A 25,842-nucleotide genomic window follows, 5' to 3' on the forward strand; every position below is an offset into this window, starting at 1 on the left:
TTTTGGGACAGGGAGAGACACAGCATGAATGGGGGAGGGGCAGAGAGAGAGGGAGACACAGAATCGGAAACAGGCTCCAGGCTCTGAGCCATCAGCCCAGAGCCTGACGCGGGGCTCAAACTCACGAACCGCAAGATCGTGACCTGGCTGAAGTCGGACGCTTAACCGACTGCGCCACCCAGGCGCCCCAGGGATGTAAATATTAAAAGCAAGATGACTTCCATTGCATAGCCCCTTAGGGACCACCAGACCAGCACACATGTAATCCTTAAAGCACTGAATTAAAAGCCTCCCGTTTTAGAAACTTAAGACCATGCTATTGCCTTCTGGTGAAGGATCGCTAAATGATGCTTGTGTGTCTTTAAGTCTGTTAACTACTTGGAAATACTTGTTTCTGCTACTTGGCTTTTTCTTTTTTCATGTGGCCATGCCATCCTATTGTGTTCGTGAACTGATTTTAATCTGCACACCCGATCTGGTGTTGGTACATTTGTAAAGCATTCTAAGCTTTGGAAAAATCTTTGGTTTTACAACAGCTCCTTTTCTCAAGGTGAGTATGAAGTTTATGAACTGTACACCCTGTGTAACCAAGCGTGAACACAGATGAAGACTTTGCTCTCTGACGATAGTGTTCTATGGGGGGTTGGGGCAGGGGAGCCAGGAATGTCTCTAGCTCATGTTACAATTTTACATGAAGTTGTCACTGCGGAGATGGTCCATTATGACCAGGGATTGGAAAGAATGTCTCATGTAAGTCTATAAATCAGGCAGATTATGTTTCTTCTCATGATGGTTTTGTTTGTTTGTTTGTTTTAGAAGATTGGTGATTTTTTTTTTTTTACTTTAAAAATTGTTCATTTAACTTCTTGTCCTTTTTGAGGTTTTTGTCAGTAAACAGGCAAAATAAGAGGACTGTTGGTGTCCCAGTGCTTTGTTTCTTTAGAATCCCTGCCAGATTCTCAGGGGGAAGAATGGTGGTCCCGGGCTGTGGGTTCACTTCTTCCCCTGCAAGACCCACCTGATGCCAGGCATACCTGTGGTACGGCCCCCAAGGTGTGGTTCAGGCCCCCAAGAACAGATTGATAGATGAGAAGACCTGGGTTGTGGTCCTGCCATTGTCACACACCAACTCTGGGGACTTTACTTGTAATCCTGAGCTTCCATCTCTTCGTCCCTCAAATACGGATGGTCCCATCCTGCAGCTTTCCCTATAGGGTGACTGGTTTTATATCTGGTAATGAATGTGGAAGTTAAGGATTTTACTTATTGAATGTGTCTTCATCCTAAATCCATGGACCTAAATCCTAGTCCCCTTTCTGTGTGAAGCGGGAATAGACACAGGGGCTCTTTGGAAATTAAAGTGTACCATTTTCTGGATTTCCCATAAAGTGACCAAGAGAAATGAGCTTTGTATACACATTAATTCTGTATTCTGCGCCCCCTCAAACGGAAGCCTTGGAGGTTCTTTGTCAGCTAATTTTGCAGTTCCAAATGGTTGTGACTCAAGTTCTCTCTGACAGTGATTTTTTTTTTTTCACAAATTTGGGGGCATGGTATTTCTGTAGCATCATAGTTAATCAGACTGGCTTTAGAGTTAGATAGCCAAGACTTGATTCTTTGCTCTACCTTTTACCAACTGTGAGATTTGGGGCAAATTACTTATCTATTTGAGCCTCACTTTCCTGGTCTGTGCAATGGAGTTAATAATACCAACCACATTTTGTTGCTCAAGGATTCAGTGAGCTAGAGCATAGCATACTTGCTCTTTGTTACTGTGGTGGCTTGAGTGAGAGTATATAAAATGTGATTTGATGCAAGAAAAATCTAATCAACCCAGCCCTTTTAAACTAATAATAATTGACCAAGATTGGCTTGCTTCAGTGGAAAGTCAAAGTTCTAGAATATTTTTAAGTGTTTTATTGCATACACACGTGTATATATAATGACATAAGCCAATGATTACTGAAGGATATTATTACATAAACCACCTCCTGGGTCTGCTTTAAGGAACAGATTAAAATCATTTTTAACTCGTCTATGAATTCAAAGCTTTGGTTTTGTCAACATCTTAGGGAAAATATTTGAAACACTTTCTTAAACAGGCTTTGTCTGTTAGAATATTCTTTGTAAATTAGGTTTTGTGACCTAAGATTGAATGTAAACCCAGCCCACATCTGTACATTCAAAGTCCTTTATCTCTAAATTAATCTGTGTTCTTTGTGTCCCAATAAGTTTCAGTTTACCAGATCACAGGTATCTTTTTAAATCACTGATCCAATTTTATGTTACTAGAGGCCTGTTTATCTTAACTTCAGAAGTTTTGAGGGAATATGGATGAGGATGAGGTGAAACATTGTAGAAAAGCAAGGGCCATTTTCTTTCTTATAAATTAAATATAATATATTGTCAAATTGGTTTCCATACAACACCCAGTGCTCATCCCAATAGGTGCCCTCTTCACTGCCCATCACCCACTTTCCCCTCTCCGTTTTCTTTTTTTTTTTAAATATATGAAATTTATTGTCAAATTGGTTTCCATACAACACCCAGTGCTCATCCCAACAGGTGCCCTCCTCAATATCCATCACCCACCCTCCCCTCCCTCCCACCCCCCATCAGCCCTCAGTTTGTTCTCAGTTTTTATGAGTCTCTTATGCTTTGGCTCTCTCCCACTCTAACCTCTTTTTTTTTTTTCCTTCCCCTCCCCCATGGTCTTCTGTTAAGTTTCTCAGGATCCACATAGGAGTGAACACATATGGTATCTGTCTTTCTCTGTATGGCTTATTTCACTTAGCATAACACTCTCCAGTTCCATCCACGTTGCAACAAAGGGCCATATTTCATTCTTTCTCATTGCCACGTAGTACTCCATTGTGTATATAAACCACAATTTCTTTATCCATTCATCAGCTGATGGACATTTAGGCTCTTTCCATAATTTGGCTATTGTTGAGAGTGCTGCTATAAACATTTCCCCTCTCCATTTTTAAACCAATGGATCATTCTGAGTTTTACCATTGAGGTCTTTCCATCCCATTCTAGTTCCATCGAATCGCAGGGTCTACACAAAGACTCAGGCATGGCTATTTTACTAAGAAATAGCAGTATAAAGAGAATGGAGAGGGAGAGGTAGTGGTAGTGGTGAAGTATGAACTGTGTTATATCAAGATTTTACGGAATAGGATCAGGTTTGGGGCACCATCATTTGCACCCTAGTCCATTTGAATTCATACTGTCATGAGCCATGGTAGGTCAGAGATTGCCTCTGATTTCCTCCCCTTGAATGTTGGCTCAGGAGACAAAACATAGCAGGGAGATGATAGTTGTATCACTTGTGAATATTTTCTAAGTGGAGACATAACCTCTTGGAATAGGCATAAATATATAAATTATTCATGACTGGGATTAGATTTTGCTCTCATTCAACACTTCACCAGCATCTTCTGATTGAAAATGAACACTAGAATTTCTTCTATACATACTCCTCTGGTATACTCATCTTAGAAGAGTAGTTGGGTTGCTTATAGCCTTGAAGGGGTGTTGTTAGGTAATGGGATAACTGGGCTGCCAGTATGATTGGGTGCCACTATATCACAGACCCAAGTTGTACTGAGTTCAAGGATTAATTTCATATCTTGACTGGCAGACTGAGAAGGCACATAGAAGTCTAATCTAGAAATGAAAAAGAGGGTACAGGGTTTTCGGTAGATCATACGATTTAAAAAAAAATAGATTTTTCTTTGTGTAATTAGTGATGATGAGGATCACGCTGCCAGAACTCCAGACAGAGGCATCTTTAATGATCACTTGTAGCAAAATAATGCTCACATAATTTAGCTGGGTTTGTCTTTGTTTTGAGTAGGCTCATATGTGAAAGATGTGTCCACACAGTTGGAGGATGTTTCTTTTCTTGAACATGGAAGTAACCTGAGTGAGGTCAAAGGTTGAGGGAAAGATCCATGGCTCTTTAGTAACTTCACCTGGTTTGGCTTTGGTAGAACAAGGGATTAAACCCCACTTTGGCTTTGAATGGAAGAATGCTAAATTTCCTTTTACTGATGAAGAACCAAGCTCAACATTAATATATACGTTTCAACACTGAACTTTCTTGTTGCAGAGTTAAAAGGCTGTCGGGGGTAGCTGGCAGCAGCATCCTGGTGCTGTTGGTACCATGGTACCTGAAGTGCACAGGCTGGTAGCCACACCTGACATTAACAAGTGAGTGGTAACCTCTCTGGCGCTGGCTCGCAGCTACTGTTTCCATAGAAATGGCTGTTGGGATCGGTGGAAACGAGGTAAGTGAAAGTTTTCGCTGATCCTTGTTTCCATCAAGCTGACGTCTGTTTCCCTGGCAACAGCGGTGGACAGCAGCCAGGCACTAGCAACAGATTCAGTAGAGCTCCCTCGCTTGTCAGCTGTGGCTATCATCTGTTCCTGACTGAGTTCCTTTTTTCATAAGGCATAGCAAAGGCCTCTGAGGACCAGGGGGGCGCCTCTGGCCACGTGTGCCCTCCTGGGCACCCATTTTGCCGTTGGAGAGCTCTGTGTGAACCAGCAGCTGCTCCCGCCGCTGTCTTCCCTCCACCACCCTCTGGGTGGTTGATGTACAGCCCAGGAGAAGGGGAGATGTAGTTGCAGGCATCGGTGTTGCAGGGCAGGGCTATTTAGTCTGTTGATTCCAAGTCCTGGGGGGAGAGAATTCATTACAGTACTTTCGTACACAGACCCAGCTCTTCATAAACTTGCTGGTAACTTAATGGTCAAAATTAAAGCCATAATTTTCCTTTGCTCCCCTTTCGATTGGAGGCATTAATAATTGCTATCCCTTTTACAATGAGAGGGATGTTTATGAATTTAATCATTTGACTTCTTGGGAGAAACATATTGATGATTGCTCCTAAGAAGCTACCGTCAACCTTATGTCTTTTTTTTTTTTTTCATTCCGTGTCATATTCTTGGGCAGGCTGGTAAAACTGCTTACAGAGATCAAGTGTTGGTAGAGCTGGGCAGCTCAGCATGCAAAGACCAGTATGTTCATAGTACAGGGAGCTCTTCTTTATTAAAGTTCAGCCGTTGTTCCTTTCTTGGAGTTTCATTTTAATATTTCAGCAGATGTATCCTCCCTCACGAGTCCGCTTTCCCAGGTCCCACAAAGTGGAGGGGAGCAGTGATTATTGCCCTGGCGTGGGAGATGAGAGCACGTGGGTAGAGGGATGGAGCGAGTTATTGAGCAGTGCCTGGTTTTAAACCCTTAAAGGTGTCATTAAAAAGTTTTCCCTCTGAAACAAAACAAGACTGATATTCAGAGCTGTATCTCTGAGAATCAAATGAAGATATGGGTCCACAGTGTTACAAGAATTTAGACTGTCTAGAAGAGCACAGAAAAATTGTGGGTTTCCTGTCTCTGGAGGGCTTTCTGAATGACTGTGTGCCTCACCAGTCTGGACTAGGAAAATATGCCTGGAGGCAGTATTGAGGGCTGACCCTGTACTGCTTGGTTGGGTTCAACATAACAGACTAATAAGAAGCAGAAAATCCTGCTAGATACTTTTCTTCTCTTTCTGAGATTTGTTAAGAAAAAAAAAATGACTTATTTCATGCATACCTCTGGTAGGAGATATATTTGCCAAGCACCTACTAGGCACTGGGTTTCTCACAATGAGACAAAGCAGAGTTTTTGTCTTTATGAAGCTTCTTTTATCTAATGGAGGAGACAAAGATTATAGTTATAAACTTCTGTAAATTCTTTGAAAGAAAGGTAGGTAGTGCTGTGAGTATTGAAAGGGTAGAGCTGACATCTAGGGGCTGAGGCAGAGAAGAATGAATGAGTCGCCATCATATCCAGGCAAGATGGGGAAGGAGGCTGGGGGAGGGCATTCCGGACAAAGGAAAAGTTATGCAAGGCCCTGCAGTAGGAAGGAGCAGAGGATGTTGGAGTAACTGAGCAAACCAGGGTGGCAGGCACCCAGGGAACAGGGAGAGGAGGGTGGAGAAAAGAAGACTGATCAGCAAGACCCAGATCAGTAAACGTCGTTCTAGGTCATGTCACAGATTTTGGTCATTAGCTGAAGGGTAAAGGAACCATTGATGAATTTTAAACAGGATGTATGTGACTATATGGGTTTTACGAAAATTATTCTGTGTTATGATGTCTTCACCTTATCTTCAAATGCGTCAAAAAAATAAGATGACTTTGTGAATGGGCAGAAGGATGATAAAGTGACAGGCGATAGGTGATAGAGAAAATGTAGGAAATGTTAATTGTGAAATTTAGGTGGTAGGCATACGGATGTTCCCTGCATAATTCTTTCTACTTCTATGAAAATTTGAAAATTTTCATGACAAAATGGAAAAATTTGCATAGAGAAATCACTCTGGCTGCCACAGTATGAATGGATATGAGGAGACCAATTTCAGACTGTTAAAATCTGCTTCCAGCCACAACATAGTAACAGTTCCAGAGTGGACCTTTTACCATAAACGGCTGTAAAACTGGCCAAGATATATGAAGCAGTTTTTTTTTCCCCCAGACAATAGAAATAGGCAGCACAGGCTTAGGATCCCTAAGAGAAGGGAAACACATGAAGTAAAGCCCCACAATTGTCCTGGCCTTCTGCCTGGAGACACTTTCAGAATTGTGGCACGGAGAGGCAGAGCCCAGCAGAGAACAGCAGTCTATTTGCTAAAGAGGCAAAGAGCAGAGTGCAGGCTGCCGAGGAGTTTTCAGGGCAGAGTACTGGAGAGGGGTGCAGAGAAGGGGCTCCAGAAATCTAACCAGGGATTCTCTTAAATCCTTGATTATAAACTAAGCTGCTGTGTGCCAGGCGAGACTATCGAGGCATGGTGGAGAACAGCTGTTTAGAAAGCTGTGAGCTGCTGGAAACCTCCGATGCTGGGAAACAGAGTTCTGACCAGTTGGACGGGACTGACCTTGATGAATACATTGGACATTCAGTTGAGACTTCAGATAAGCTAGGCCTTGAAAGGGGGGCTACTTTACTACTACAGTAAGAGCTACTCTAGACCTGCCTTAACAGAGCTTAAAAACAAACCTCAAAAGGTTCAGGTTAAGTGGCCAATTAATTAAATGCCTGCCAAAACAAAAGTCAACACCTATTACAGGAAGACACCAAAATCCAGATGTTCTCCCAAATGTTTCTCCACATCATTAACGATCACAGGATATGAAAAGATGCAGGAAAACATCCATAATCAAGGGGGGCGGGGAGTCAGTGGAAACAAATTGAGAGATGACAGCAGTGCTGCAGTTAGGAGTCAAAGACTTTGAAATTGCTACTATAAACCTGTGTAAAGAATGGAAGGAAAGGATGGATATATTAAAGAAACAGATGGCAAATCTTAGCAGAGAAATCGAGGCAATACAATATCTGGAGTAAATAGCAGATAGAACACGGGAAGAGAAAAAAGATCAATGAAGTCTTAGGACAATAATAATCTGATATATGTGGAACTTGAGTCCCAGAAGTAAAGGAGAGATTGGAGAGGAAAACAATTTTTAAAGAAACAATGGCTGAAATGTTGCAATTTTTTTTGAAAACTATAAATTCGAAGTCCAGGATGCTTTATTAACCCTAGGCAGTAGAAACATGAGGAGAAGCACATCTAGACACATCAAATTCAAATTGCTGAGAATAAAAACTAGAGTATTTGAAAAGAAGCCAGAAAGGAAAGGCAATTATATGCAGGGGGATAGTAAGATCATACACTGATTTATTTTCAAAATAATGTAAGCCATAGAACAATGGAATGGCATCTTGCAAGAGCTGAAAGAAAAAAAAAACCAGAATTCTGTATTCAGCAAAACATTCTTCAAAAAGGTTAAGATGAATTAAAGAAACCTTCAGAGAGGATTGGTCACTAGCAAATCTGTACTACAGGAAGTGTTAAAGGAACTTCCTCAGGCTAAAGAAAATAATACCAGATTAAAAATATATATACATAAAAAAAAGGAATACCAAAAATGGTAAACATGAATAGAGAATTTTCCTCATTTCTAAATTTCTTTAAAAGATGATGAAAATAATAACAGTTCTATGGGGACTATAATTGTAAAAAAAAAAAAACCCTATATGACAACAATAGCACAAAAGATAGAATTAAATGGAACTTTACTATTGTAATGTTCTTACATTATATGTGAAGCAATATACTATAAATTCATGCTGGACTGTAGTAAGTTAAGGATGCATATGTGAATCTCTAGAGCAATGGTTTAAAAAATAAAGTGTTATCTTAAAAGCCAGAAGAAGAGATAAAATGGAATCATAAAAAGTAGTCATATTTAGGTATTCAAAATAAGGCAGGAAAGGAACAAAGAACACATGGGATGAACAAAAAACCAATAGCAAGATGGTAGGCATAAATCCAGCCACATCAGTAATTGCATTGAATGCAAATGGACACATTTTAATTAAAAGACAAATTGTTAGACTGCATAAAAATGCAAGATGCTATAAATTTAAAGGCACAGATTAAAAACAAAAAAAATGTGGTAACTATATTAATACCACATAAAAGGAATGTCAATAAAAGGAGTAGTTCCAGAGATAGAGGTGTCTCATAAAGGGATCAGTTCATCAAGAAGACATGATGATTCCAAATGTGTTGCCACCTAATAAGCCTTAAAATACATGAAGGAAGGGGCGCCTGGGTGGCGCATCGGTTATGCGTCCGACTTCAGCCAGGTCACGATTTCGCGGTCCGTGAGTTCGAGCCCCGCATCGGGCTCTGGGCAGATGGCTCAGAGCCTGGAGCCTGTTTCCGAATCTGTGTCTCCCTCTCTCTCTGCCCCTCGCCTGTTCATGCTCTGTCTCTCTCTGTCCCAAAAATAAATAAACGTTGAAAAAAAAAAAAAGTAAAAAAAAAAATACATGAAGGAAAAGCTGTAAAAATTAAGTGGAGAAACTGATAAAACCACAAACATCGATGAAAGTTCTTATAATCCCCTTTTGATAATTGATAGAGCAAGGAGATCAAAAACACTAAAAATAGATAATATCTAAACACTATCAACCAAATTGAGATAATTGGTAATTATAGAACACTATATCCAGTAACTACAGAATACACATTCTGTTCAAAAGCACAGGGGACATTAACCAAGGTAGACCACATATGGGCAGTAAAAGTATCACTCAATCTCACAAGATTGAAATCTTAGAAGTGTGTTTTTTTCTAACAGCAATAAATGTGAAGTAGAAGTCAATCACAAGCTGTCTAGACGGTTCTCCAAATATTTGGAAATTAAATAACTCTAACTTACAATTCAAGGAGAAGTATTACAATAAATATTATAAAATATTTTAACCTAAATAACAAAAATACAACATGCCAGAATTTACCTTGTCCACCTAAAGGAGTGCTAGGAGGGAAAGTTATAGCTTCAAACCTTATATTACTAAAGAAGAAAGGTTTAAATTCAATGAGCTACATTATTATCTAGAAAAAGAAGAGCAAAAATTTGTCCAACTTAAGTGGAAAATAAATAATAACAGAAGTCAATAAAATAGGAAACACAATACACAATGGAATACTACTTGGCAATGAGAAAGAATGAAATATGGCCTTTTGTAGCCATGGAACTGGAGAGTGTTATGCTAAGTGAAATAAGTCATACAGAGAAAGACAGATACCATATGTTTTCACTCTTATGTGGATCCTAAGAAACTTAACAGAAGACCATGGGGGAGGGGAAGGGAAAAACAAAAAAAAGAGAGGGAGGGAGCCAAACCATAAGAGACTCTTAAAAACTGAGAATAAACTGAGGGTTCATGGGGCGGTGGGAGGGAGGGGAAAGTGGGTGGTGGGCATTGAGGAGGGCACCTGTTGGGATGAGCACTGGGTGTTGTATGGAAACCATTTGACAATAAATTTCATATGAAAACATTAATTAAAAAAAACAAAGGGGCACCTGGGTGGCTCAGTCGGTTAAGCATCCGACTTCGGCTCAGGTCATGATCTCGCGGTTTGTGAGTTCGAGCCCCACGTCAGGCTCTGTGCTGACGGCTCGGAGCCTGGAGCCTGCTTCCGATTCTGTGTCTCCCTCTCTCTCTTCCCCTCCCCTGCTCACACTCTGTCTCTCTCTCCTTCAAAAATAAATAAACATTAAAAAAATTAAAAAAAAAGACAAAAGTGGACTCTCTGAAAAGCTTACTAAAATCAATAAATCCCTAGCAAGGCTAATCAAAACAGAAAAAGAAAATTATAAATTATCAGTATTAGAAATAAAAGAGGGACATCAACACAGACATTAAAACAATAGCAAGAGAATAGGGTAAAACATGAGAAATGGGCACATTCTTTGAAAAACATAGCTTATCAGAACTGATTTAAAATAAAAAAACAAGGAGCCCTATATTTGCTTTTTAAATGGAATTCAAAATCACAAACCTTCTCTCTCAAAGATAACTAGAGGACTTGATCCCAAAAGTGAATTTTGTTAAACAGCTTACAAAGAAATAATGCTACTCCTAGGAAAAACTTTTGTAGATAACTGATTGAGTGAACATTTTCCAAATCATTTTATGAGGCCAGAATAACCTCAATACCAAAACTAAAGAGACCTAATAATAACATCTTTCACTAATAGGACATAAAAATTCTCAAATATTAGTGAATTTAATCTAGCAATAGGAAAGGAACAGTACTTCAAGACCAAGTGGGGTTTATACGAAAAATACAAAGTTGGTTCACTGTTGGAAACAATGTAATTTAACATATGAACCAAATGAAGGAGAAAAATTACATGATAATCTCAGTAAATATAGAAAATGACACTGACAGTGTTCTATAACCATAATAAAAACTGGGCAAACTGGGAATATATGTTAACTTCCTCAATCTGAAAAAGAAGGTCATCTACAAAAAAACAAAAAAACTAAAACTAAAACCTCACAAAACTATATCTTTAATGGTGAAAGACTGAATGCTTTTTTCCCTAAGATTAGAAACAAGGTAATCATTCCTCTCTTACTGCTTTTATTCAACATTGTACTGGAAGTACTGGCTAGTGCATTAAGGCAAGAAAAAGAAAAGGCAGAATGATTAGAAAGCAAAAACTCATTTTTATTCACAAAGTGACCAAAGACCTGTTAGAATTAATAAGTGAATGTAGCAAGGTCACAGGATACAAGGTCAGTATACAAAAATTAATTTTATTCCTGTATAGAAGCTGCAAGCATGTGGAAACTGAAATTTGAGAACATATTTATAATAGCATCAACAAATTAGAATACTTAGGAATAAAAATAAAGATATGGAAGATCCATACACTGAAGATTACAAAACACTGATTAATATAAATAAATGACGTCTTATCATTGATTGGAAGACACAATATTGTTAATATGTCCATTTTCCTCCAATTTTCTGTGTATTCAATGGCATCTCATTCATAAAAATTAATAGTTTTCTTTTTAGAAACTGACAAGCTGATTCCAAAATTCACATATAATTGCAGATTACCAAATAATAACCAAAACAATCTTGACAAAGAATAAAGTTGAAGGACTTACACTGCCTGGTTTTAAGACTTACCAAAATGCAAAGTAAATATAGTGTCATTTTGGTATAAAGATAAATATGTAAAATAATTGAATGGAATAGAAAATCCAGAAATATATAGGGTCAATTGGTTTTTTACAAAGGTGCTAAATAATGCAGTGGAGAAAAGATGATTTTTTAAGTTAAAAAAAAAAAAGACACCATGACCCTTAGGTCACACCAGACACAAACACTGACTTGAAATGGACCATAGATCTAATTAAACAGCTAAAAATATAAATTTTCAGATGATTTTTTGTCTTAAGAAACAAGAAATTGAGAGAGTTGCCACACACTGGGGGAAATATTTTCTCTCTGGATGGGTAGATAGATAGATAGATAGATAGATAATCTGAAAGAGCTGTAGCTAGAATATACAAAGAACTCTTAACAGCTACAAATATAACCCAATTAAAGATTGGCAAAAGACTTGAACAAATACTTTGTAAAAGAATATACAAAAACAGCCAATGTGCATGTAAAGATTTCAATATCATCAGCCACCTGGGAACTGCAAGCTACACTGCAATGAAATACCACTACATATGTAGTAGAATAGCTAAAATAAAAAAGACAATACCAAGTGTTGGCAAGAGTATAGAGCATCATATGTACTCATACATTGTTCATAGAAACATAAAATGGTACAACTACTTTGGAAAAGTTTGTCAGTTTCTCATAAAGTTAAAACAAAAACTTAACTGCATTGACCCAGCAGTCCCATCTGTACAGGTAAAGACCCAAAAGAAATGAAAACCTCTGCCCACAAAATGACTTGTCTGTGAACATTCTTAGAGCTTGGCTCCTAGGAGTTCCAAACTGGAAAAACCCAACTCAACAGGCAAATACACAAATTATGGTGTAATCAGAAATTGGCATACTATTCAGTGGGACAAAGGAGTGGAAATACTAATACGATGTTATTGATGAAGCTCAAAAACATTTTGCTGAGGGAAGAAAGCCAGATGCAAAAGAGAGCATATGGTACGATTCTATTTATATGAAGTTCTAGAATAAGCAAAATTAATCCATAATACAGAAATTAGATCACTGGTTTTCTGGAGTAGGAGGAAGGATGGTTGGCTAGGAGTGGGAATAAGATAATTGGGTGGTGGTATACACGTTCTGTGTCTTGATTGGGGTGTTTGTACAGTAGGTGTTAATGTTAGCTAAACCACAAACTTAAAACACGTGGATTTTTATTCATAGCTTGTATTTTTATAAAATTGATTTAAAAATACCTTAGAGTAGAATTAAGAGATACTTTGTTTCTGAGGAAGATGCAGTAACGAGCACCGGATTAACCCTCCTACCTGAAACAACAACAAAACTAAAAACAGAAACTATGTGAACACTGGACATCAGGCAGCGAAGGACAGGGACTGATCCCTGAGAAACAGAAAGGAAAGTGAATGAGCACCATGACTGCCCCAGCTCACTGGCTTGAAAGAGTTTTGGGACCATGGCATGAGGAGGAGGGACCCAGGTGGAGCCCTGTGATTTCTCGCAGTTGAGAAGACAAAGCTAAGAGTCTGCAGAAACCACGGTGGCTAGAGTATGCAGGACCGAGAATTGGAGAGGAGGACCTGCATAGAATGAGAACCCTGGAGATGAGCAGAAGGCCCCCCTCCACATGCAGCAGAGTTTACTTTTTAGTACCTGTCTGCGAGGAAACTACCTAAGACTAAAGGAAGAACACTGGATTGGATTACAAAGGATGGTATTCAGTGCTCACAGGGCCTGGAACACAGCCTGTTCCCACCAGCCAAATTGGAATAACTCATAATTCATGGGACATTGGGCAGAGTACTCAAAGGATTTGCCCAGTTAGTGAGGAGTAACTAGACCTAGATGGGGAAGGGCTCCAGACTAATCTAGCGAAACAGTAAAGCAAGACATGAAGGATCAGTGTGATCCAAGTAACTGTATCTCAGAACAAAGCACTAGAATATTTATAGGAATACAGAATATCTAACACCCAACAAGATAGAACTTACAATGGCTGGTGTTCAATCAAAGGTTACTAGGCATGCAAAGAAGCAGGAAAACATGACCCATAATAAGATTTAATCAATCAGTTGAAACCAACCCAGAACTCACACAGATGCTAGAATTAGCAAAAAGAACATTAAAAAGTCATTATAACTGTACTCTGTATGTTCAAAATGTTAAATAGAGACATGGAAGGTGCAAAAATATATAACATTAAAAAAAATCAAGATCCTAAGAATAAGTCTAATGAAAGATGTACAACACCTCTTCTACACAAAACTTTACTGAAGGAAATAAAAGAAGACCTCAATAAATGGAGGGATATATCATCATGGGTGGAAAAGCTCAAATTTATTAAGATGGCAAAAGACAGGTAGTATTAAGAGAAGTTTCTTTCCTTCATAAAGAGAAGAAAGGAAGAGAGGATGGGTCAGATGTAAGTTTGGTTTGATGGTGGGAAGCTGGGAATATTCTTGTGTAATTTCTAGTTTCTCTGAAGCAGAAAGCAGGTTCAACTGCTGATGGTAAGGGGATAGCTGGTAGAGTTGGATGTTTGAAGAGCATGGAGAAGACTCAAATGAGTCATTGCGGGGAACTGAGAGAGAGTGATAGGTTGTGTTGAGGTCTTATGTGAAGCTGGTGATGAGGGACCTGCACTGATGTCAGCCTGTCCTACCCATCCCTTCTCCAGCTAGGGAAGAAAGAGGCATTCGAGCTCATCTAGAGAGAGTTTGCTATCTGTGTAAAGAGATGGCAGAAAGTTTAGGTTACTGTCAAGAACTTCACCGAATGGATCACTGATGGATCATGAAATCTAAGTTAGATTAGGAGGAAAGGAGAGGCGTAACAGACGGGGAGAAAACGGAAAGGTCAATGGATTGGGCATTTCAGAGAGGTAAAAAAAAAAAAAAGTGCCTATCATGGGAGCAAGGAAGTCAGCTGTTAGAGGAGGTTATGGTCAGAAAGCAGAAAGCAGGAACTTATGATGAAGTTAGGGATGATAAACATTTGAGGTGTGGCAGGGATTGGGTAGCTGAAGCAGCATGGAGGAGATGGCCTTTGGAGATTAATATGTCAAGGAATTGCAAAGCTAGGGGTTGGCAGGGTCAACCAAGGGCTACCGGAGTCCCCCAGGAGGATGGTAGAATGGAGAGGAAGGCTGGCAGCCAGGAGCCAAAGTCTTCAGTTCAGGAGGTTGGCCAAAGACAACCCTAAGGAAGGGGAGAAGGCCACGTGCCCACCGGTACTGTCCCTGAAGAGATGGGATTTTTTGTGTAATTGACTTTTACAGCAGAATGAAGAAGTATTGGTCTAAATGTTAAGAGGAACAGAAAAGCAAGCGACTCCACCTTGAGGAGGGATCTGGAAGGACTGCAAGGGAAGCAAAACAGAAAGCTCAAGGGTGACCCAGGTTTCTATCTAAACAAGGAGGACAGTGTCCCTTTGAAAAGGTGGGGGGCATAAGAGCAGGAATTCCAGAGGGCACAGGGAAGGCTTGAAGAGGGAGGGAAGGCCAAGTTAGTGGCAAGGAGGTTCAGAGGAATGTGGGAACAACTGTGCACTGGGCGATAGGGATAGGGTGTTGGACATGTGCTTTCCTCTTTGGGCAGGCATTTGCTGGTCATCAGCAGAGGGAGCAGAGGCTTGGTGGTGAGGTCTCCTGATGGGGGAGGGTTCTCAGTCTGGGGCAATATCAGCCCTTGTGATTTGGGCTCACCCAGCCTGAGGTGTGCACCAGAAGCTTCGGTCTCTCCAGAGGGCAAACGGGGTGCTGGTCATTCCAGCGGTGTGGACAGTCCAGCTGAGGGTCGAGGTCTCAGTGCTGTCCAGCTGCAGTGGCTCCTTAGCCAAGGAGATGACCAGTCACTGTGGTTACTGCTTCCCACAGGTCATCATAGTGGGCAGAGCACAGGTGCATGGACCTGGCTGTCATCCTGGTTACATGCTTCTTGCAGATGTGATGTTCACCAGTGGGCTTCTCTTCTCCATGTTGGGGTTTTCTCACTCCTGAATCTGGATGGCCCCATCCATCTGTCACTTCTCTTGCAGGGCTGTCCTAAGAGCCAAGGAGAGAAATGGATGGGAAGAGACCTGTAAACTGAACACACCTTCCCAAACACGAGGTGTGCTCAGCATCAGCCAGATTGCAGCCTCCTTGAAGGAGACTGTTTCTGTGTGTTTGAAAAGCCTTCTTATTTGCACTCCGGACGCCTACTTGCTGGCTCCTCTCTCCAGGGCACCGTAGCTTTTCAGGACCCGAGTGGCACTTGAAGTGATAACCTAATTTCTCTAAGTCTGATTATCAGAAGAGTCGGGTTTGGATTCAGGGATAAAATATTAATCTGTTCAGAACTAGATCATTCCCTTTAAATTCTGCTTTAAAATAAATCTTGGTCTAAGTTAAGTTCTCTGCTTGCACCTTTGGAGCCTCCAAGCGTTTGCAGATTTTTGGCTTCTAAGTCTGGGAGTCTTTTGCTGTATCTGAAGGAGTCTTAATTCAGTGGGTGATGGCACTGTGCCTGCCAGGAGGTGTGCTGTTCCCAGAGCCCCACCTGACCTTGAATCCTATGCCATTCCTGATGAGCTGGCTTACAGAGACGTAACTGAGGAACTCCAGGGCCCAGCATGGAGGCCAACTGTATGCTTTTCCTGTCCCGCCATCAGTCATATGCATGTTAGCATCTGCTCTGTACCTAGCAGCGTGCCCTAGGCATATAATGGAGGGCTGGAACGTCAGAGAGGGCTCTCCCGGGGAAGCCAGGCTCAAGGTGGCCATTTGTAAGGAAAGACATTGAAGGAAGGACATTTGTAAGGATATAAAGAAAGAAGGGCATGTTCCAGATCCCGGCAAGTGGCGAGGAGAGCAGGGCCTGGTGCACACGTGTGTCCAGAGCTAGGGAGGCTGCCAGGGTGCTCTGTGCTGGCTCGCGTGCAGTGGGGCAGAAAATGGGTACGGAGCTGGGAAAGCCCAATGGGAGAGGCAGGGTTTTCTCTTTAACTGACGGGAGCTGTTGAGGTGTTTGAGAACAAGATGATGGAGTGGAGCCAGACCTGAAAGGCAAAGCTGGGGCCCTGCAAGGTGGCATGGAGTGAGGAGAGTCCTGGCTGGGGGGCTCTGACCGTGAGGTAGGTGTGAGGTGATGGGTGGGTGTGGTGGTGGAGATAAACAGGAAGGGCTTGATCAGAAGGCAGTTGCAGGGCCTCTGAGATGAGGAGGAGAGGTCTGTGGATTTGGTCGTCAACTCTGGGGTATGGATTGTGGGAGAGGGTTTTTCTTTATTCCTTGTAATTGTTCACTGAGCCACTAAAACAGGTGCCAAGCACTGTGGCTAGGTGCTTTATATAGTTATTTCTTTTTTTAATGTTTATTCTGAGAGAGAGAGAGTGAGCATGAGCAGGGGAGGGGATAGAGAGAGGGAGAGAGAGAATCCCAAGCAGGCTCTGCACTGTTAGCACAGAGCCTGACACAGGGCTCAGACTCATGAACCATGAGATTATGACCTAAGCTGAAATCAAAAGCTGGACACTCAACTGACTGAGCCACCCAGGCACCCGTATATAGTTAATTTCATTTAATCTTCTCTAGTACTTTAGTGACGTGCTCTTGCTTCAGGTTTACAGATGAAGAAAGCAGGGCTCAGAGAGGTCTTACCTTTCTGAAAGTCACACAGCTAGTAAGTAAGGAATTCCTGGTAAGCCAGGAATTAAGTCTCAAGCTTCTTGTCTCCAGAGCCCAAGCTGCTTTTCTCATCAGGTGGACCCTCTTTCTGTGCCAGGTGAGGAGGCACCGTGGGACCCTGTCTACCCAGGCTGGGTCTGTGCTGATATTTCCTGAGTGGCTGTATTCTTTATGTTCCGTCAGCATCTTTCTCCCCCCAAATTTATCACCCGAAGCAAAGTGGAAGAGTGGAAGACAGAGGCTTCAGAGACATTGGTTTCTTTTTCTTCTTAAAAGTGCTGGTGAACAAGTCTCATTGTAGCTCAAGTGGTCCTTTTGGATCCTTTACCAGGGATGGATCTCTCTGAATCCCCGAGTGTCCCTTGTAATATGCTGCTCATTCCCTTGCTCTCAACTAAGTGTGATGGTCCACAGAGGGCACCTCCCGCCCATGCTGCCCTCCAGCAAGGAACCCCTCCTGGGAGGGAGAGGCTCACTCTCTTTTGTGTGCTGCTCACCAGCCGGTTTGCCTTGGAGGTGGCCATGGGTGGGATGGGGCAGAAATTCCCACAGGCATTGCTTTGAGGACATCCCAACAGATGGGTTTGGTTCCAGCTTCTTCTCTGGGCCAGCGTTGCTTACCTGTGGTCAGACCCCACTGGCAGCAGGCGGGAACACAACGGCACTTCAGGCGGTAAAGCCAGGCCCATAAAACAGCAAACTGTGTTGGTGCCTAAGTAGGACATGCCCTGGGGTCGCTGCTACCTGCAAACGTGTTTATGTTTTAATGGTTCTGCCACCCTCCTGAGTCAGACTTCAGGAACACATTTTCCTTATTTTTCTTTAAAAACTGGAATCTGACAAGTCTAGCAAGAAGTTTCTCAAGTGACTTGTTAAGTGGCAGTATTTGAAGCCTGTCATGGAACATAGGACGTCAGCTTGGCTCATCTGATTGGGAATGATGTATTTCATTCAGAGAAAGTGATAAGAGATGAGAGAACCCATGTTTTTGAAGAATGCCTCTTAAAACACGTTTTCTGCAAAACAGATTGAAACAAGAAATCTGTAACTTTCAGCATGCAACCTGCATGGGAAATTTTCTGCCGGAAGCACTAGAATGTCTTTGGTAGCCATGGAAACTAACTCTTCAAAGAGAAAGCAGTTCTTCTGTCCTCCGACAAGGAGATGCAGTGAAAAAAAGAAAGTGTATTTCATTCTAAGATGCCAGATACACTTTATTTCCCTGGAGGACTTTTTAAGACTTTACAGGACTCTGACTGTCTTCATTTCTATTTGTTTTTTAATGGGTACAATTTTAGGTGATACAATGTTACGTGGGCATTTGTGATCAGATACATCCAATGCAGAGCCCACAATCCATGTCTTTGACGTGATGGTTATTAATGTAAGACCTGAGTCTATAAAACTGTTTATTAAAATTTAGCCTCTTCATACTGAGCAGTGGCCAACGATTTTGACAAGGGATTGATATACAAGGATAAGAAAGACACGGCCCCTTCTTCACAGAGCTTATAGTCTAATGTGTAAAAGAAAATATTAAATAATAACTGCAGTGCTGTGAAATAAATTCTACACAAGTGAGCCTCTTATCCAGGAGACTCTAAGGACATAAGAGAAATGTCCTTCCAGGCTGATCCAGCAAGTGGGTGAGCATTAGGAAGAGCAGTCAAGGTTAACATAGGGAACAGCACACACACAGCTGTAAGATCTCTGTGCCTCGGAGGAAAGGAGTGAATTTCAGGATGGCTGGAGCACAGAGTTTAAGGAACAGAGTTTAGAGAGGGCCAGGAGAGAGAAAAAGCCAGACAGATCATGCATTAGTTCATTCCCTCCCTGTCCCTGTCCCTTGTTCAGTGCCATACGTACCCAGTCCCCAAGGTTTGGTATGTGTAGGTCTGCTCAGCTGCTCTTCACAGCAGATAACCTTGTCATTAAAAGCTAAGGGGAAAAAAAAGTTAGGAAACGCCTGCTTTGAAAATGGTTCATCTTCTCAAACTATGGACATTTTCTATTTAAAGCATTTTCGTAGACTTTTATGTCAATAAAAGCAGTCAAGGACATGAAAAGGGGAGCATTGGTTTGAGGAAAAATCTCTTAAGACACCCAAACCTTTGTGAACAGAAAAGTTAGGAGGCACTGACACCCTTTACAGAGAGTCACCGTGGGGATTATTTTCAGGAACGAGTTCCCAAAGAATGGTCATAATGTGGTTTGATGGAAAAGCGATTGTTAAGATACTTTCCTCCAACATATTCTCTGTGTAAACAAAATTCCTCCATTTTCTCTTGTCCCTCTTATCAGCCTGTGGGTCCCCCGCTTCTTGGAGGCCTATGCCTCACTTGCCATTGAAGGACACGGTTGCAGGTTACATTCCCCCCGCCCCCGCCTTGCCCTGTGACCTCTGCAAAGGAACAGGTCTTAAGGATGGCATCCCAAAGCCCACCTCTGGCATTCTGGCCACTCCTCTCATGCAAAGAGAGCCTCCTTGGGCTAATGCCGGGCCTTTTGTGGTTGAGGGAAACTGGAACAAAGCCAAGGATTTTGATGAACTTTGAGCTGGAACCCCTGCCGCTCATTTAAATTTTTTTATGGTGAGGCTCCATAGCTTAGGGGTTAGAGCACTAGTCTTGTAAATTTTTTAATGGTGAAACACCATACATTGTTGATTCTTTTTTTTTTTTTTACATAACACCTCAATTCCTCGAACAGAAACTGAATTTACATGCTTTCCAAAGAATTAGATTTAAACATAAAAATATTTTTTGAACCAAACTACTTTTTCATTCTGTTCCATTTCCTTTATGTCTATGTAGGGGAAATGATTTAGGTCTAAGGAAGACTGGCCTCCACTGATAAAAACTTGGTTGCTTCTTCAGCTCCCCCCTATTCTGCCTTTTTAAGAATGCTGCTTGTGCGTATGTGTGAATTTCCGAGTCCTCTCTTTTCACTGGAAATCTGAGCCCCAGTGGCTCTGTTGGCTTTGCTCACCGGAGGTTTTTACACTTGTTTGTGCTGGTTCTCTCTCTGTGCACAAATTTCAAAGTGTTTGTCTAAATTTTATTTGTGTTGGTCTGGTTAAACAAATAGCGTTACAACCCAAGAAAAAACCCTATCTCTAAATCAACATGATTTCCAGTGGCCCATTTATTTTATGGGGCATTTGAGAAATAACAAATTCCAGAACAAATTGTGCAGTGGCTGTCACGTGTGACCTGAGCTGCCATACGAGTGCAATGGCTTGCTTCAGGCTAAGTGCTGTCTCCCCAGTGGTGTTGACCGAGCCAGGGCTCCCAGAGCGCAGGTTGTCAGGGCCTGTAAATCCTGGCAATGTCAGGGTTTGGGAGCTCTCTGCAGTGTGGGGCATGTGCATAGGGACTCTTGGGGTGGGGGTGACTGGCTGGCAGATTGTCTCCCTGAGCAGAGAAGGACAAGATGTGGGGGGAAGTGTACTATCATCTTTGCTAAGCCTGAGTTGGGGCTCTGGAGGAAAATCAGAATGCCGGGGGTAAGTGGTGCATTCTGTCTTGACCCACCCCTCCTGATCCTAACCAATGAGTGTCCAGTCTACACAACTCCTATGCCAGGAGGCAGTGGGATCAGGATGCCTGTGGAAAGAGCACTTACTTTGGAGCCTGGTTATCCTGTTTACTGAGTGTATGATCCAGGGGCAGTAACGCTACCTTGTTGAACTGCAACTTTGGCTTTTGTGAGTTGGGAGTGGTAATCCTTGTCCCACACCGAGGTAGTGAGGAGCCCATGGGACAGCATGTAAAGACACTTTAAAGACCCCAAATAGAAATCCAAATACACAAGAGGTTTGTTTCTGTTATTACTACAAAGGGGCCATGACCCGAACAGGCTGTCCTACAGGAAACTGAGGCAGCACCCCCAGCTGTGCAGGCTCAGATTGTTGGTTGACAGGTGGGACCCTGGGCTGGTGCAGTTACAGGTACAGGACCGTGGATTCGAGTTGTGCCTGTCTCAGAGCCTTCTACTTGTTCTTTTCCTTCTCTTCCCCACCTGCAGGGCTTTGCTGGAGCCCCATGTGAGTGTCCCGGGGGGTGTGGCTGCACCATCCCTCTGCAGCCAGAACCCCACTCACCCCTTGCTCTGATTCCCTCAGCCCTCAGGCTTCTTGGTAATGATGCCAACAGACTTCTTGGCTGCCAGGACTAAGAGAGAGCACCAGGCTGCTGCCATGGGAGGAGAGCAGAAAATGAGGAAGGGGTCACTTCTCAGCAGTGAGGGGTCCTGCTTTCCCTTTGAGCCACAGAGGAGGCCAGGAGGGTCTAGCCTCAGCCATGGTTGGACACAGTACAGGGCGGTGTGTTGCAAGTGCTGGCCTGGGTGAGAAGAGGGGATGTCGTGTGGGGTTGGGGAAACACAGCGGCAGGATCTGTACCACACCTGGGGACTCCAGCTTTCCTGCTTTGGTGCTGGTCCTCGACCAAAGTCTCCATCTCCATGCACCCCCTCCAGAAGTTGCTGCTTTCCATGCTGCACATTTCGTCTTTGGTGCACTTGGACTATTAGAGGTTTCTGCCTTTATATTGCACTGAAATCACTCTTCTTCCACTTTGACCCACTCCCAGGAGCACACAGGGGGCCTGCTTCCTCTACTCCATGGCAGCCTTCTGGAGATTGAGGACCAGGAATGGGGCTCTTCTGTAGTGTCTCATCTCTATCTACCTTCCTGTTCATCTTTCCTCTGCCCCCTGCCCACCTGCCTACCTGCCTTTGTTTCCTGAACGCATGGGCGTGGAATGTTCCCATGGCAGGAAGTGGGGGCATCACCTGGCCCTGGAGGAAGGTTCATGTTAGCAAAGAAGATGACACTGGGTGGGGCAGACCCAGGGGACCAGCATGAGGGAGGAGAGGTAAAGATGACCACAGTGTGGGGATGGCTGGGGGTTAGCAATGACAGCCCTCACAGGTGCTTTTCCAAATAGTCCATGAAAGTTGGGAATTTTATCAGAACATGTTACTTTTGATTCACATTGTTATTGCTGTCCAACCTACCCCATCACTCAGTGTTTACTGATTACCTCTGGCCTCAGCACCATTTTCTTATTTTGATCTCATCTTTACATAGAACTCCTATAAAACAAAGCTGATAAGGACTCTTCTCCTATCAGATTTCTGTTGGTTCCCCATTGCTTTCAGGAAGGTAATCCTAATCCTCCCAAAATAGTTTGGGATTTAAGCTCCCCCCCCACCCCACTGACCCAAAGCTGTTTCTTTGTCCTTATCCATTCATACTGCTACCCTCTTCTTTCTCTGCCTCCCATGTGGCCCACGTGGAGGTCCTTGGAAGGGCCGATTCAGGAGCTAGGTGGGCTTGTCTGACGAACCTGAGCCTCTGTTACCTCGGTTTCTGTGTAATGAGGGTAATAACAGCCCCACCATCACCACTGACCGTCTGCCATGAGGATGGGCTTAAGGCATTGGCCTGGGCTCTGTCAGGGATACCTCGCTGAGGAGGCCGGCTGGGATTGGACTGGTCTCTGTCAGGGATACCTCTCTGAGGAGGCCAGCTGGGATTGGACACACACACACCTCCGTGTCTTGGTGTTCACTGAGTAGAGTGCTCTGATGATTCAGAGGGCAGAACTCTTTGAATGGGTAGCCAGGTAAATCTGGGTCTTGATAGGTAAGCTGGAATTCAAAGATGGGAAAAGGCTTCTTAGGTGGATGGAGTTCTGTGGACAGAGGCTCAGAGAGTTAAGGAATTGAGAAGAGTGTAGGCAAAATACAGAGGTATGTTTATAAGGTGAGGAAATGGAGCTGAAATAGTCTATGGGAAAAGGCTGAAAGGCGCCAAGTGCCAGGCTAAAGCACTTGACCTTGGAGTGTTGAGGGCAGTGTTGAGGAACCCTGAGGCTTCCTGAGCAGGACACCATCAGGATGAAGCCAGGGTCTGCAGTGGTATCCTGAAGTCAAGGGGAAGGTGAACCCCCGTGAAACGCTCTGGCTACAGCTTGTTCCAGCTGCCTTGGTCGGTGAGGTGTGTGTAGACTGGCCAGCATAAGATGCTTGGTGGTCATGATGTCCAGCTGGCAGGGAGATTCCTCACTGAGAAATTGCTCCTTACAAAGGACATAGACCTGGAGGGAAGATTCTCCAGCAGTGTGGAGACAGAAATTCCACCCCATGAGGCCTGTAAATGGGAAGGGAAAATGACAGGCTGATGGTGAAAGCTGCTCCAGATGGTATGTCTGAGCGTGGACACACTCATTTCATGCTTCTGGGAGATTCCAGGAATCATGGGCTTTCTATCCTGATGCATTCTGGCCTCTTCAGGAGTAGGGCTCATTTCATATGCTTTGTACCTGTATGACTACTGGAAGGGGGACATCATGAAAGAGACAGAGATGCGGAATGGAAAACATAAGAAATGTACAACATTGTCCATTCCCAAAGGATCCTACAATCTAGCTGGTGAGCGGAAATGAAAATATAACATAAATTTGCATTTGGTTACTATGGTTACATTTTTCCAAACACTTGAAAATTTTTTCTCTTTGGAAATAATTTCAAACTACAGAAAAGTTACAAGAATAACATAGTGAACAGTCCATGTACCCTTCACTTGATGCTTATTAATATTGTATCTCATTTGCTTTTGCCTTTTTTTTTGCACTTTGAAGAAAAATTTGAGCATAGTTGACATACAATGTTACGTTAGTTTCAAGTGTACAGCGTAGTGATTTGACAAGTTTATACATTATGCTGTACTCGCCCCAAGTGTAGCTACCATCTGTCACCATACATGCTAGTACGGTATCATTGACTATATTCCCTGTGCTGTACCTTATATTTCCGCAACGTATTCATTCCATAACTAGAAGCCTGTATCTCCCGCTGCCCTTCACCCATGTTGCCCATCCCCCTTTGTCCTCTCCTCTGGCAACCATCTTGTTTTTTCATTTATCTGTCTATAAGACGTGTGGACTGATTTTTTTTCTTAAAATATAATACTTTATTCCTATTTCATCATTTTCTATCCTAGATTTAGCCAGTGAGAGATACTTCTCTGGCTCCTGTGCCCTTATCGTGTTTTTCTTTTGCTTTTAATTAAAAAAAAAATTTTTTTTTTAGCATGTCCTTATTTGTTTCATCCTGTACCTACTCTACCCTAGCCCTGGAATCAGCCATTTTACCAAGACTCTTGGTTTCTTTTTTTTTTTTTTTTAATTTTTTTTAACGTTTATTTATTTTTGAGAAACAGAGAGAGACAGAGAATGAGCAAGGGAGGAACAGAGAGAGAGGGGGAGACACAGAATCTGAAGCAGGCTCCAGGCTCTGAGCTGTCAGCACAGAGCCTGACGCAGGGCTCGAACCCACGAACCATGAGATCATGGCCTGAGCCGAAGTCAGTTGCTTAACCTACTGAGCCACCCAGGCGCCCCAACTCTTGGTTTCTTTTAATAGACATGTATTAGAGACCAAAGTCTGGGGGCCACGTGTGCTCATAACAACTGGACTGCCTTTGTTTCCATATTCTTTCAACAGAACTGGGAAATGTATGCATTTACATGCACATACACATACTTACATTCATACATATACATCTTGTAGAAATCACGAATTCACATCAACACCTCTAATTCCAGTCCATCCCCAGAGGGTTCTTTCTAGTCTTCCTTTCTTCCATGTTTCTGTGTCCCTCCTTCCACAGTGAGGACCCTGGCTCCCAGGAACACGGACACATTTACTCAGTTGTTAAGTCCTGTAATAAATCCGAAATGATTCCAGCATTGTTTTGTCCATAGCACTACAAAACACAAAACTCCTGCAAAGAGTTTAGCATTTACTTGCGGTTCTTCCCTCACTCAATCCTGCCCAAGGCTGAGAGCATATAGTCAAGGGATCCTAAGCTATCCGAGATAGTTTTGTCTTTCTCTTCTTTATCGTTGTGGTATTTGTTTGAAATACAACCAGATTCATTCGTCTCAATTCACTTCCACTTTAGGGTTATTTCCCCACCACCCCATCCTTTTTGATTTAATTGAAAAATTGTGATGTGTAGAACATTAATGTGGTTCCAAAAGTGAAAACTATAGAGAAAGATATACTTAACAGTATCCCTCCTGCTTTGTCCCCTCCCTTCTATTTGTCCCCATTCTGCAGTTTCTGCTTTATCCTTTGGATACACCCTGAGGTAATATGCATGTTTCCTTATTTCCCCCTTTTTCATACATAAAGGGTAGAATGCCAGGTGCCTCTTTGTTGAAGCCTTTCTTATATCTTTTTTTTCCTTTTGATCGAATGCACCATAAATAGAATTCTGATTTGGAACAAGTAGGCTTCTGTCACATGTTGAGTTGTTAGATTTCTAGGCACTTGTAAAAAGTCCGATGGTTTTGGGGCACCAGGGTGACTTAGACAGTTAAGCGTCCAACTTTGGCTCAGGTCATGATCTCACAGTTCATTTCGTGACTTTGAGCCCCCCGTCAGGCTCTGCACTGACCGCTCAAAGCCTGGAGCCTGCTTTGGATTCTGTCTCTGTCTCTGTCTCTCTCTTTCTCAAAAATAGTAAACATTAAAAAAAAGTCAGATTGTTTCTACCAATAACTTTGTTAAATCAACTTTTGTAGTAGTGATTATTG

General features: G+C 42.5%; 1 protein-coding gene across 7 annotated transcripts in view; it reads left to right on the top strand.

Moving 5' to 3' along the window:
• The window catches only part of CACNA1D (calcium voltage-gated channel subunit alpha1 D), a 304,424-nt gene that overhangs the window by 170,660 nt on the left and 107,922 nt on the right, over positions 1–25,842 (top strand). The window lies entirely within an intron of this gene.

The sequence above is a fragment of the Prionailurus bengalensis genome, chromosome A2 (genome assembly GCF_016509475.1).
Source record: "Prionailurus bengalensis isolate Pbe53 chromosome A2, Fcat_Pben_1.1_paternal_pri, whole genome shotgun sequence".
NCBI classification, from domain to species: domain Eukaryota; kingdom Metazoa; phylum Chordata; class Mammalia; order Carnivora; family Felidae; genus Prionailurus; species Prionailurus bengalensis.